Source organism: Homalodisca vitripennis, chromosome 7 (assembly GCF_021130785.1).
Source record: "Homalodisca vitripennis isolate AUS2020 chromosome 7, UT_GWSS_2.1, whole genome shotgun sequence".
Lineage (NCBI taxonomy): Eukaryota > Metazoa > Arthropoda > Insecta > Hemiptera > Cicadellidae > Homalodisca > Homalodisca vitripennis.
The window spans coordinates 71217824-71232682 of NC_060213.1; the positions used below are offsets into that span (position 1 = coordinate 71217824).

The window sequence follows — 14859 nt, forward strand, 5'->3', positions numbered from 1 at the left end:
TTATAATAAAATATATTTAAATATTAATTTAAATAATAATTAACTTTTGAGTATTTATTAAAACCTAAGCTTAAGGTCACAGTTAAAAATCCTTATATTACAACTAAATTATACCAACTTTCATATTACGATATTAAAGGTTTTACATAAGGATTTTTACGTTTATTTGTATATAGAAACACGTTGAAAAAATATCCTTTATAAAACTGGTAACTACAACAAAGATAAATAATTTATAAATTTGTACTAAACATTATTTAATTTATTTCCTAATTAGTTAGTTTTAGTCCAGTAACAACACTTATTTCAATCTCAGTTTCGATTATTTCAATTTTTAGTTTGTAACGTATGAGCTATGCGTAAAAAGTATAGCTATAACGATAGGTATCAAGTTAAAGTGGCACTGTAAACAGAGATCGGCGGGGTGTAAACACACTGGTCTGAGAGGCAGCAGACAACAGCTGTTGCGCTTCCAGTATTGATTTGGCGGGAATCTAGGAGCAACAGTTGTTTCCTCCTTTACTACATTACGCGTCCTTCATATGATTGTTACGGAAAAAAATGAATGGATTTATTGTTGTTTTTAAGGAAAGCACTATAATATTAATCTATAAAAATATCAATCTATAATACTACCTACCGGTTCCACCTTCCTGTATCTCTCTGTCTAGCAAGACGTGCCTTGTGCGCTTATAGGGATAAATAGAAGGTTGGTGTAGTTAATTTTTTAATTGAAACATATCGCCGAATATATATATCTTACTTCCTATTTAAAAAATGTTGAAAAATTTGCCATAGTATTTGTGTGGGAGATTACCGTCAAGTGAGGCTGAGAATTAGAGACAGCTTTGTGGAGATTTGAGGGAGAAACTTTTGAGGTAATAAGTATAAAACTTATAATTGTAGGGTTATGATCGAAGACATCATTTTTAGATTATTTTTGTCGTCTTATACATGATTACAAATATAATTAGTTTTAGTTTAAACTTAAACGTTCTGATTTTTTGTTAAGGTTAGGTAGTAGATTTTGCGGTCTTCCACAATGCCCAAATAATCAGGCGGTTACTACTCGAAGGAATTCAACGTAAATTACAAGGAAAATGTCTTATTCGCTTTTAGCTTAAACTAAACAAAATAATCAGACCTGGAAAGAGTAAAAGACGAAGTTTTAAAACAATCCACATAGGGAATAACATAAGATGTTATAGAGAGTATATTGTCCTTGGAATTCCTCCTCTGGTTTAAGCGAAAAAACATGTATAGTGTTATTAAAATCACCACAAAACAAAGCCAGTAGAATCTTGACTAATCCACTAACAGGTATTGTATTGCTTATAAGGACATGCCAGAAGTATGCATTTGCTTCGGGCTACGCCCTTATGACTCGAAGAAGGACCTTTGGAAATTCGGGACTAATAGGGTTTAGGTGATTAGCTCAGGTTCTTCAGCGAGTTAAAAGTAGATAGTACTTTGTTTAATATTCCGTATTTAACCATAGTTTAGAATTTACGGGTATTTCATGACTCAACCGTTAGAAATTTGACAAAAAGTGACCTTTTTGTAGGAAATTTAAAACTCTTAATGATTCTGCATAAGTCTTCAGATTTGAACTAACTCCTATGGTTTACCCGGTACAGAACTTAGGAGAGAATACTGCACTGGTCAGGTATTGTGAATATTTAAAGTAATATAAATGAATACATTGCCAGTTTTCAGACGTTTTAATTTTCTGGTGTACCGGGAAGTGGGCTTGACTTTTTATAATAACAGTAGGTCAATACAACGGGTGTTTTAAAGAAAAGGGTGTTTTGTTTACCTGATGAATACTTAACTGAATACGGTAATCTTCATCAGGCGAATAGGTTGATCAGGTTATGATATGTCACCCAGAAAGTATTATTGGGGAGAGTAGGTTTCACTAAGGTTAAAGAACATTGATTTTCACTAAAAGAGATTTGACCTTGACCATGAACCACTACTTAAAGAAATGCTCTGTCCCTATCTACTACAAATTGGGTGGTTGAAGATTGTCATTATCCTACGTAGAAATAAAGTAGCATGCCAAATTGTATGCTAATAGCTAAATATTGTATGCTCATAGCTAAATATTGTATGCTAGTAAACCACACTAACGCTCAGTCATAGCCCATGGCGTATAACTCATCCTAACTACATCTTTTCAGCTTAGTAGCTTTTGTCATGCAAAATGCTAAATCCACAGCTCTTTTCGTTCTCATGATATCCTACGGAAAACATATAGACAGACAAACATTTACTAATAGATGGATTATATCAACATAGAAAAAAGTATTCGTCACACGTAGTAATACAAGTTCAATCCGAAACCGAATCGATATGGAAAAATGTTAGTAGCAGAGAAGTTTTAAGTCCCAAACATTACAAATACATTACCAAGATTGTGTCGTTTAGAGCGTTTATGGGCTTACGGAAGAAGATACAACCAAGATATCATTTTTTACATCATCTCATTCCCTAGCTGCCACAAACTCTAGATCTAGGCTCTGACCAACGGTTTGGCCACTATCGAGCCAAAAATAAATAAATTCTAACGTAAAAATTACAAAATACTTGCATTTAAACTCGTTTGATCCTTACACGACACCATAAGACGACACTTCTCTCTAAACACCCACAATGTATGATAAGTCTATATGTATCAAATCGTAGCCTTATAAGTTTGACACTTTTATTTATTACGATTCCCACAAGATATGACTGATATATAACTCTTTTTCTCTCTGACACATTGCAAGACACGATGAGACAATATCCCTCTCCAAATTCAAACTGGCCAATCATAGTGCAACTCCCGACAATGATTTCTCTCTTTAAGGAGAAAAATTGCATTCAGCGCAGCCCTAGTGTCCTCTCTTCCGAAATAATTCTCTCTTGGCCACTAAATGGAAGACGACTTACGGGTATATAAAAATTTAGATTTTTGAAAACACTTTTGCTCACACCAAATTTTTAGATTAAATTTCAGTATTAAAACCGCATATTTACTTGTACGAAGACCCCCATAAAGAACTTAAGGACGATCGGATCTCCATACAAGGTACGTTAGCTAGAACTCACCCCTCCTCTCAATCTCTGATCTCTGTATTGGTCTCTAAAGATGTGAAATATTTATTGAAAGATCCTTTTTAATATAATTAACAATTCTGCGTCAATATAGTTTTATGACATTACAACCATATGTTTAATTACTATTACTACTACTACTACTACTACTACCATTAATAATTACTACCACTATTCTATACTTGTTTACATTACAGTCTTTAAAGCATAGACTAAACTTGAGATAAAAATACCTTATATTTATATTTACTTTTATCTGGAAATTGTTGCAAATTTAAGTATACAGTGCTTTGTCAGTACTGTAATGGAGATATGAAACTTAAAAAGTATGTTTGACATATTTCGCGATCGTAATGAACAAGGCAAACTCAAAATTGGCTATGGAAATATAATTCTCTCCAACTAGAAGTGCTCATGCACATACTAAGGCCATGTAATTGCGATTGCATCCACGGCTGACTGATATTTATTTTTATTTCACTTATTTGTAACCAGTATATTAAATTTATATTCTAGCTAGTTTTGGTGGTAGTAGACATCAATAGTGTTCATAATATTAAATTATAATTTTGAATTCAGGTCATATATTTAGCTAGACTCAAAGCTAACCAGCGTTCACTAACCATATCCAGGTCCCTAAAATGAAAACATTCACTTTCTTTAAATACTTGTGAGAGTACAGGATTTAAATATAATTTATACTGCAAAAGAAATGCCTTTGTATAATCAGTCATTATAAGTTACGAACATTCATATAGAGAATCTTTCAGTGTGTTCGAATTACTGACACTACCTAGCCTGTACGTGCTTAAGATGACCTAGTCTACGCTTTCAAGTGGCTTCTGTTATTGGCAGGGATGTTCTTGGGTATAATACAAATACCAAACAGAACTATAGAGTTAGTCAGAACCATCTGGATATCACCTACAACATCTACCGTCTCAGATGGGCATTGCATTTATAAATTGCTTATCGGAACATACAAACTCAATTAATAACCAAAACAATATAAGTCAGAGTGTAGAAACTCTTTAATTGAAATGTACTAAATAAAAGCTGCTTTTTCAGGTAGAATGTAAGAACGGACCATATGGTCCTAATTTCACCTCAATAAAGAAGTTTTTCTTTCTTTACTACTCCAGTGTATGTCCGACGACGGTCGCATTTAATGTAATAGACGTTTGTCTATCGATTTAAAATAGAATCTGGTTGTTTACAAATAGGATCTGGGAACCTAGACTATAATTACAGAAAACAAACACTTATTATAATCCAGATAAAAATACTCCTTATTTTTAAAAAACTAAATGTACACCTATTTTATTTATTTATCATATTTTTACAAATCCCAAATCGCCTGCACTGAATTATTATCAAAAAACACACCCACACACACACACACACACACACACACACACACACACACACACACACACACACACACACACACACACGCACGCACGCACGCACGCACGCACGCACGCACACACACACGCACACACACACACACACACACACACACACGCACGCACGCACGCACGCACGCACGCACACACACACACACACACACACACACACACACACACACACACACACTTAAGTACTACAAATTTACAATAATAATCAGATAAATATAATTTTATTTATAGCAAACTACACTATCTAAATGTAATAATTTTTATACTTTTTTATTTTTACTAATCCTTTTTTTAATTACTTCATTTCATTTACCAATCTTCGTCAACTAATTGTATACACAAGAATTATATGAAGATACTTAAGTATTCCTTTCTCGTAATTATTCTATTAAGTTATCCCTCTGTTATTTTTTGGCGACACCACATCAACGCAACGTAACTGATTTTCTTTTGTCTACAATATTTTAATGGACGTAGCTCAATATGGATATTCATACAGCTTTAATATAAACTGGCAATCAAAACTCACTGAAAGTATGTATACTAAACGGAAAATACATTGATACCAAATTCATATTCATAACCATTTTAAATTCAGTTTTTTGTTATACTTTTAAACGCGATTGCGATGCAAATATATGTTTTAGTTAAATTTATTTGTATAAATAGAAGGTACTATGATATAGCTTCTTAGGCACATGATTTTATTCTTGAGCCTAGTGAGTTATCTGATCAGAGCTTTACCCTGTTTTGTTTTAAACTGATCTATCATCACTTAGTTTGATGGTAAATTAATGGAAGAATCCTTATGGAATAAATATCATGTATTTAAACAATATTTTAAGAAATTGAATAAAAGCACTGAATGACAATAAGACACAAATTAAAAGTGTCAAGTACTAATATATTTTTTTCTCTCAACTAGCAATGGGGTTACCGATAAATTTATATTAATTGGGCAATAAAATTTATATTTCCGTGAATAAAAAACCGGCAATGGAAAATAACCTGTCATAACAGACCTTACATCACAAATGGGATTAGTGTATAAGGTAAATACACATAATAAAGATAAGTTGCAAACGGTTTAAGTACACTTTTTGGTTTTTCGAGACAGAACGTTTCAAAGTTTTGGAGATTTTATTCGTAATTTTATATTCTAGAATATGAGTTCAAATAGAACATTCAACCCACTCCTTAATAACTGTTTAGCGAAACAAAGATGCGTTTAAAATTTCAAACATATGTCTGGCATATTACGGTAGTTTTGGCTAAACGAACTTTACCTTAACATCCAAAACTCAAACTAAGGTAAACTCCGAAAACTAGCATCCCACACTTGTACCAAGCCAATAATGAAAATAAACAAACTGTTTGTATGTGTCTGTTAATACCAAGCTAACTGAATACGTAATGGTTGAGGGAATAGCAACCAATCAGCAAATTAATTGTAACTAACTGCGAAAAAACACACACGTAGACCACACAAAACTGACGTTTAAAATCTTTTACCATGTTAGTATGGTTGCTGGTTTTTATGGTCCATATCCTTCAAGACATATAATGAAGACTCTGACCAGAAAGATTCTTTAGTTCCAGACATTATCATTAGTTGTCAAATCGTTATTCAGCGCATGCTCACGACCTAAACCTCTTACTCCAACTTCCAAGAGCTCCTAGACATTTAGTAATACGCTGTATAAAGATTTTTCTATTTTCACACTACGTTTTCATTCAAATTTAAGATGTTCCACTTAATATTCCAAAATTTAACTCTGACCTTACCGAACGGTATCTGAATTATTTATCAATACGTGCACGTCACATTTTTATTGCAAACAATTTAGTATTCATAACTTATATTATATACACGAATATATTATTACACGAATCTACTTATTAATTAAAATATAAGCTTTGAGAGAGTAAGAAATTGTGTATTGGTATTGATGGCTATTATCCAAATCATTTTTTTTTAGAGAGAGAGGGTTGATTGATGAGTATTGATTCCACAAGACTGCTGAAGTTAGAGCTAGGGGGTCTTCTCTAACATAAACTATTGACCGACGCGTCGGTCAACTTCATGGTGAACATCACCAATGACCGTTCAGGTAGACTGCTTAAAAGGACAGGATCGCTTAGCGGTCATCCTTCCAAAGAAAAGCCAAGCAAAAAAATCGGCCATATCGATTATGACACACTAGAAAGCGTCATTCACACATTTATTAAAATATCCCACAGCTAACATATCATGTGTAACAAAATATAAGACTAATTAACCAACCATAACATAACAATTTCAGGATATATTATTCCATCCCTCTTCTGGAAATTCCTGCTGGGAGGCAAATAGTAAAAATAAATAATAACAGTGAACAAGAATTCTAAAATTTACCAGTGCCACTGTAAAGTTTTAGGAAGACTCTTAAATCTTGAAATGTCCTATGTAACTTTTTAAAGCTCAGGTAAGTTTTTAAATATTAATTATTCTTAAGATTATTATTTTAATAGTGAAATTCGGTCTCCTCACTTCCTCATTAGTTGAAAAGGGCTGAGTCACATGATATTATATTTACTTTAAAATTACTCTAATGTTGTAAGACAGCATTAGTCGTTTAAATTTGTAATTGTACGAGTATACGGTATCGGATGTTTGACCAAGAAATATATAACACTAAAGAAATAGTATCTTCAAAATTAAACAACACAGCGGACATTCAACCATTCTATTGTATCAAAATAGCTACCGCTGTGAGATCGTGAATCAAATTCGCAACCTTAACACACTATTACTAGGATGGAATCCATTTCATTATTCGTGATGCATTTTTCAGCAATACAGGAGTTAGTCGTGGCTTGGCACGTATTTTACTTATATTTTAGAAGTTTTTCGTTTTTTTATATGTTAACTAGCAGCTAACCTCGGCTTTTCACGCAATTTCTTACGGAAACACAACGAAATTAGGCGCATATCTGTGTTGAATGACATTTAAACTCTCCCGAGATAAGTGACAGCCACTGAAAGACATTCAGTCTTCTTGATCTATTTAAGATTGAAGTTTAAATATCTGTTTTTCGGGGGATTCTGAAGCTAAAGAGTAATACACGTTTTATAAATACATGTAAAATTATTCTAATTTCTCCCACATATTGCATTATTTTTACTGAGGGTGCCCAACAATTTCAGTAACAATTGTACTAATTTTGTACAAATTGTACAATTAGTACAATTGTACTAATTACAGTTTAAGGGTAGTTATAAAGTTCATAATTTTTCACTTTCACACTTACAGTATGATGTAAAAAAATGGTGTGAAGAGTGTAATTTTGAAATGGAATCAGCCATGGTTAAGAGATTCGGATGTTAAGAAAAATTGCTTATGGGATTGTAATAAGCTTTGCGCTTTTATGAGAACTTCTCATTTTTGTTACTTAATTTACTTGCAATTTAACGGGCTCTTTTATTTAATAACGTAGGTTTACTGCATTTCAAGGTAAATTTTTTAAATTTGGGGGCAGTGGGGTGGTGCATGAGGCCCCAAGAAAACATATTTCTTTACTGCACGTCTAGGGCAGAATATATACGTGTGTACCAAATTTATTGTCCCTATCTTTCATGGTTTTACGAGATGTTGATGAATCTGTCAGTGAGAGCAAATCTGTTCATATGTTAGATACCAAACTAAGTTGCAGTGATAAGTTCAGAGACATGTTATTGTCTACAATCAAACCAAAACTCTCTAATAAGATGTGTGATTTAGGTAAGTAATAGACCTTTAGATGGTTATTTTTATGACACCACAAACTTTATATTACGTTTTATTTTGTTTTGTAGAGACATAAAATATCTCTTGGAAGAAAGTATATATAGTTAAACGTGTTTTATAACGTGATATACATATAATCATTTTTATGGTTTGTTATATTTCAATTACAATTGACTAGATTTAAAAAATTTGAATAAAGATCTGAAAGTGAAATGCGGTGTTATTTAAAACTGAAAAATCCAATTAAAGATGGGAAAAGTCAAAGTTAGAAGCTTAACTACACTTGATTTATCGGAGTGGAGTAAAAAGTCCCAATCGCGTCCGCGCTTGTCTCGGCGCGCGTAAATCCGTCTAAACAATCCGAGACCCGTACTCCTGGGATGTGCGTGCGTGTGCGCGTGTGCGGGCGGGGCCGTGACGTCAGCAGCACTACTCAGCGTTCAGCAGCGTGCTGCGCGACCCAGTCAGTGTGCCCCGAACTTCCGTGCAGATCACAGCGACGCGCGACGTGCAGTGACTTACACATGGAGTGCGTGTAGTGTGGCCCTTCTCACCTCGACATGGTGAGTCGACCTCGCTTTTACTGATAAGTCTTTTAGTGATAAGGTGCCAGGGACTTTGTTCCACAACTACGTCTTCGTAATGAATGTGTCCGAAGGAATGTGTAATTGTGTTGACAAATTTACTATGGGTAACAATTCGTTTTTATACAGTTCGTTTTTGTTTAAATTTTAAAGGATATCCTAAACAATTCACTCACTTTGGATCATGTAAATTATACACTCTTCCAGTGATTAATTAATCAATTTAGGTAACCGAACATTCTACAGTAAACATTTTTCTATATAACAGAAATTTATAAACTCGAAAGGCATAAATAAAATAAGGTATTGATATAAACCTATTACAATGACCTTGTTTAAGTAGCCAATGTTATTGACCTATTTCGCTACTTACCAGTTACTACCTAAAATTCAAAAAATCATATAAGTATAAATATATTACTAAAATATAATTTAATGCCAGCATAAGGGATTGCAAAATATAGCTACATTAGATAAATATATGACTGTTATCGTACAGTTTATATTGGCAGGGATACTAATGTAGTACTGTAATGCAAAGGCTGAGGTGTAGAATTGATTTACATTAGGTAACTTATTTAATAATAATATCAACTTAACCATCAATTGCTATGCCTCATCTGCCTTCAAAGTTTAATTAAGGTCATGAATTAGTGAAAGATTAAAATGAGCTTTATTGTTTAATACACTATTCCTTAGGATCTAGTAAAAGATACACGTACCACGTACTATTCTCTATCTTCCGACTGGATATTAAATATATATTTTTAATGTTTCGTTACGAAATCTACAAGTTACCAATTATGTAACTAAAGAAAGACTACTTCATATCAGTAAGTTTGTTCAGACTTTAGAGAAATATAATTATTTATGTAATACGTATTGTAATGGTGTTGGATGTTAATTTTTATCAAGAATATTGGAACAGTCATTGTACTAGCTACCAAGTAGTGTTGAATTCAGTTCTCGCAAACAAATATTTACTGGTATTATTATAATTCATTGTTGCACCGCTGTACTTATATTAAATTATAGATTAGTAACACTATAAGAAAGAAGATGTTTTATTCCAGTATCAGCATTTATATAGCAGAACAACGGTTTAAATAAAATGTATAGATACATTTAGTTTTTATATGTTCCAAGCACCAAAACATATAAAGGGATTAAACAATAATCACAACATTCAATACCACACAATACTTAAATAACCAACTCAATATTTTATGTTGCACACATGAACATACGATTATTAATCGTAGTAGGTAAACTTCACTCTTCCTAGTTGACGTTTTTCTTATACATTGGTAATGGAATTGAGGATATGTACATCTGGGGACCAACATCATTCTTAAGTTATAAATGTGAAATCATATTATTAATGTGCAACTTTTATGGTATAGTCTTAAGAATAATATATGTGGATAAAGATCTCAAATAAAAATAGAATCGTCCTTTGTAGAGAAACTGAACACGTCTGGTCAATAACAATGTTTGTCTATGATAGTCTTCTTTTTTATTTGTCGGATGCAAAGAGGTTAGAAGTTCCAAAGTATAATACGAAAAGTCCTTGCAAAGAGTCACATTAATTTTAACTTAGATAACTACAACAAAATTAACCTTATAATTAATCAAAAGAATAATTACCAACAAAACTTAATGTCTATCAAAAGTGATATTTAAAAAAAAAAAATAAAAAAAATTGTTACCTTGAGCATTTTGTATTGCTTAAAAGTAAGTTTATTCTTGACTTATTACTCATTTAAAATATTATTTCTGGTTTCTTCGTAATAACCTTTTGTAACTGCATTATAAACCTTTTTGAAATTGCTTTAGACCGTAAAAAACTATTTATACTTTTAATTTTAATTTGATGTCCAACTACTAAATTAAATAGCTGGAATAAATTAACCAAAATTTCAATAAAAATTAAAAGTGAAATAATGCCTAAATAGAATATTTTAGATATACAAAATTAAATAGAAGGAACCAAGGGAAATACCAAATAAGGTTCAGCTGTGTGAAGATACCGGATTCTCCTTTTCGATCGATTTTGCTGGAATGAATATTTTACAACGTTTTGACCTTGTCAACAAAGTAGTATCTCTTGAAGTAACAGTCTTGTTGGTTTCATTATTGCACTCTTCATAGGGTCATATTATTTTTCTTTGGTTTACTTTCAATATTTATCTATTGAATACTTGTAATACACACACAATACAGTATCATTGTAATTGGAAAATAGTTTTGTGTAATTAATTTATAGCATTTTAATTTAATTTTATATCACTAAATATCATTTACTGTTTAAAACACATTTTTTCCAGTTATATTTCTGTTATTTTACAAACCTATCTTGAGAGAGTTTATTATTTGTTTAATAGTCCTTTCTTTTATAAAAGACACAGTGCAAATTAGGCTAAATCTATGTCAGGATATATTTAAAATAAACAACAGTTACTTAATAATATGTTCTATTACTTTCACTTTTTTCTTAATTTCAGATCACTTTAAGTTGTGAAATATAACCGTTGGTATTATGTATAATCGAATAAAAAAGTGTAATCTATTATAGAAATAAACCTCATCAAAACAACTATAGCTTGCTTAAAACCCTTAATTTTTCTATTGTATTAGATCAATCATAACTTGGGAATGTCTTTCAAGGGTTTATGACTTTGCTTAAGAAATATTTGAAAATTAGAATAAGCCATTTACATGGTGTAAAAATTATATTATTTTTGGTTAACAATATTTGTAACGGACATAATGAACACAATGAATTTACGTTTACACTGCTAACTAAATGAATATTTACTTCCGCTGAATTAAATTATATTATTACTAGGGGTGTAAGCAACATACTACTAGCGCCACTGATTGTAGAATGCACATAAATAACAAGAAATATAGTTCTATTCAAACTAACCCTAGAAATTCCCCACGTTGCTACTAACAACTTTGATCGAAAATATTTTACTTTTGGTACTGTTTAACGATATTTCTTATATAGTTTTTCAGAGAAGCCTAAATAAATAAACAACTCAATGTTAGCCTTAGTAAATAAAACGGATATACAATCGTTATTTTTATTATTAGGTTAATAATTACACTTTCATTTATATGTAAATAAACCAGTATATCGGCTAGATGAGGCTGTAGATTTCATAATATATTGGTCAAATTGTAAACTGTGCTACGTTAAATGGGTAAATAACATATTTGTTGTGTTGTGATTTCTTGCTCTTATAAAATAGAAGTTTAGAGGCCTTACCATTCCGTATAAAAGTCGCGAACAACATTAGAGCGAGAGAGTCGGGAAGCCACCGCCAATATTTTATTCCTCCACGTTATAGCCTCTTTGATCGCTCGTTCGGAAAGTCGACTAGAGCGGATTCAGTTCTTTAGAGATTTGGCGATCAGCGAAGAGTTAGTTATTCATCGTTGCTTTCACGAATATAATATACTTTTATGGATTGTACATTTTTACGAATACAGTATAAGTAACGCTTATTATACAAATATCAATAGCGTTGATTTTTTAAATAATTGCTTCTTTGGGCAAATATAAATAATTTGACTACGTATGAAGCATAATCTTGAAATTAATAGATTTGAATTTCACTATTAACAGTTGCAGATATGTTTCCCTATCCCACACATTGCAGTTTTATTCTTCAGAACTTTCTTTACTGGCATACGACGTAAGCTAGAGGTTAAATGAGAGGTTATAAGAGGTCAAATGTAAAATAGGACCATATTGTTCTAATTTCGCCTCAAAATTAGTGTTTTTTTCTTCTTCTTTTTTAAGCTGTAAAACGTCCTTTTCAGCATATATTAACAATCTTAAACCTTTCGTTATAAACTCATTAAATGGATACAAGTTTTATGTTATAAAATATTCAAAAGACCATTATATTAAAATTTGTTTTTTAGACGTTGCAATACGGCTAGTGTCCAATCACTTTGAACACAATTTAATGGATTGTTTTCTCCCTTCTTCGTTCACATCAGCTCATTACGCCTTGCGTAATAGTAGAGCCTTTTTTTACACGCATTATTCCTTACCCTGATCGTTATCTTTCAGTAAGCAGTAATACCCAGCAGAGCCGTAGGCTTCCGCAGAACAAACATGTATTAGGAGCTCATACTAGATATGAAGATCTTTTGAAGCATTCATAAAGCCAACGTCGTACATTGAGAGGTTGTAAAGAACACATTTTAAGCATCTTTTATTTCACCTACATTGATTTTATTGAGAATTATGTATTGTTCAGACGGATTATATTTAAGGGATTAGAGGAGTTTATATCTACGACACGAGATACCCGACGGATTTTCTTTCAACACAAGTATAATGAAAAGCACCTTAATGTTGGTGAGATATCACAAATTATCCTTGATGTAGAGAAAATATACTCTTAATGAAACACTTCTGTGAGGTTCACGCATAAGTGAAAACATGTTTGTGCTCTGGTAAATATGTATTTTTAATGTTAGTGCATCATGCTTGGAAATAAGGTAAGGTAACGTTCAAAGATCACTGAACTTCATTGGGCATAATCGTTACATGCGTCCATTACAGAGTTGCTATACGAATTTAAAGATTTCCCTAGCATTGAAAGGACATGTGATGTCATAAGAAAAACTTATACTGTAATACTTTACCCAGCAAGCCTAGCTAGGAGAATATGCTCTTCAACAGTGGCATTAATCATATTCTTTTAATATTTAAAATTAAAGAACTACACAAGATTACGTGCAAAATTATAGGCTTCATGGGAATTATTATATGAACAATGATAAGTTCCTAAATATATGTGAGATGAGCGTTCGCATTAGACATAATCAGTTAAATCTACACTGCTGAGATTGAAGTGCTCAGGTTTGAAGTGATTTTCTGGATGATATATCGATTAATTACTATTTTGTAAAACGGGCAATTAAATCGTACGATGGAGTAAATATTTTCCATGTTGCTATTCTTTATTCTTTTTTTATACAAAATATAAAAGATATATTAGCTATCGGGTAGTGGTTCTTTACTTCTGTAAAGTGCAGTCAAAGATTGGTTTCCAAAGAATTTTTACTACAAAATGTTAATAAATGTATCACTGAGTTAAAGTTAACAATTTCATTCCTTGAATTTTGATCTACTACAGGAATGTCCTACATAACAATTACAATACTAATTTAAAAATATAAATTTTAAGTTATTCTAAATTATGAATAAACACAGAAAATAGGAAAGCATTGACGTTTTGCTTCAGAAAAAAAGATTTTAAAACTTGATAATTGAGATACAATAAGTTTTAAATATTTATCACATATTCTTTAAATATTGTAGTGCTCACACACACCTATTTTAGGAAAAAATTAGAAGAGTAAATTGTAATATAATTTCATTTATTTAGTATAATAGTTAATAACATTAGTGTTCAATAAACTGTTTCTACCATATCAACGTCATATGTAGGTTAGATTAACTGTTGTATTTATTAGGTTAGTTTATTATAAATATAACGATATAGTGGAGTTATAAATAAATTGTCTAGTTGAATTATGAAATAAAAATGCAACCAAGACGCTAAAACGTGAAACACGATGTCACTGTAACTTTTATAATTGCAGAAAGTTTGTCTCGTCTAGAAGCTCCGACTTGACAACTGCCTATTTCCAAGCAGAAGAGCTCTCCAGGGCTCCTGAGCACTTTACACCACTTTGCCCTTAGACTTGTGTGGATAACTTGTGTTGTGACGGTTTTGCTTTGCACAAAGCGGAGAAAATCGCTGAGTCCTGCTTATCTGAGTTTACAGTGTATTTTCTTAATAAATGTACAAATTAAGTTTTTTCTGTGAACGCATAATATAAAATTATGCAATTGTAAAAAGGTTTAATAGTAGGTAGAGTATACTAATAATTCAAATATTCAACGACAAATCGAACTTGAAAACTGAGTGTGTACTGGGTGTTCATTTTTCTATGGCT

At 31.8% G+C, this 14859-nt stretch overlaps 1 protein-coding gene across 1 annotated transcript in view; it reads left to right on the top strand.

Annotated features, from left to right (window-relative positions):
* The first annotated feature begins 8761 nt into the window (after positions 1-8761).
* Positions 8762-14859, top strand: part of LOC124365968 (5-hydroxytryptamine receptor-like) — a 238901-nt gene continuing 232803 nt past the window's right edge. The window contains exon 1 of the mRNA XM_046822124.1: positions 8762-8850. The gene's annotated coding sequence lies outside the window, so the exon portion shown is untranslated. The remainder of the gene's footprint in view (positions 8851-14859) is intronic.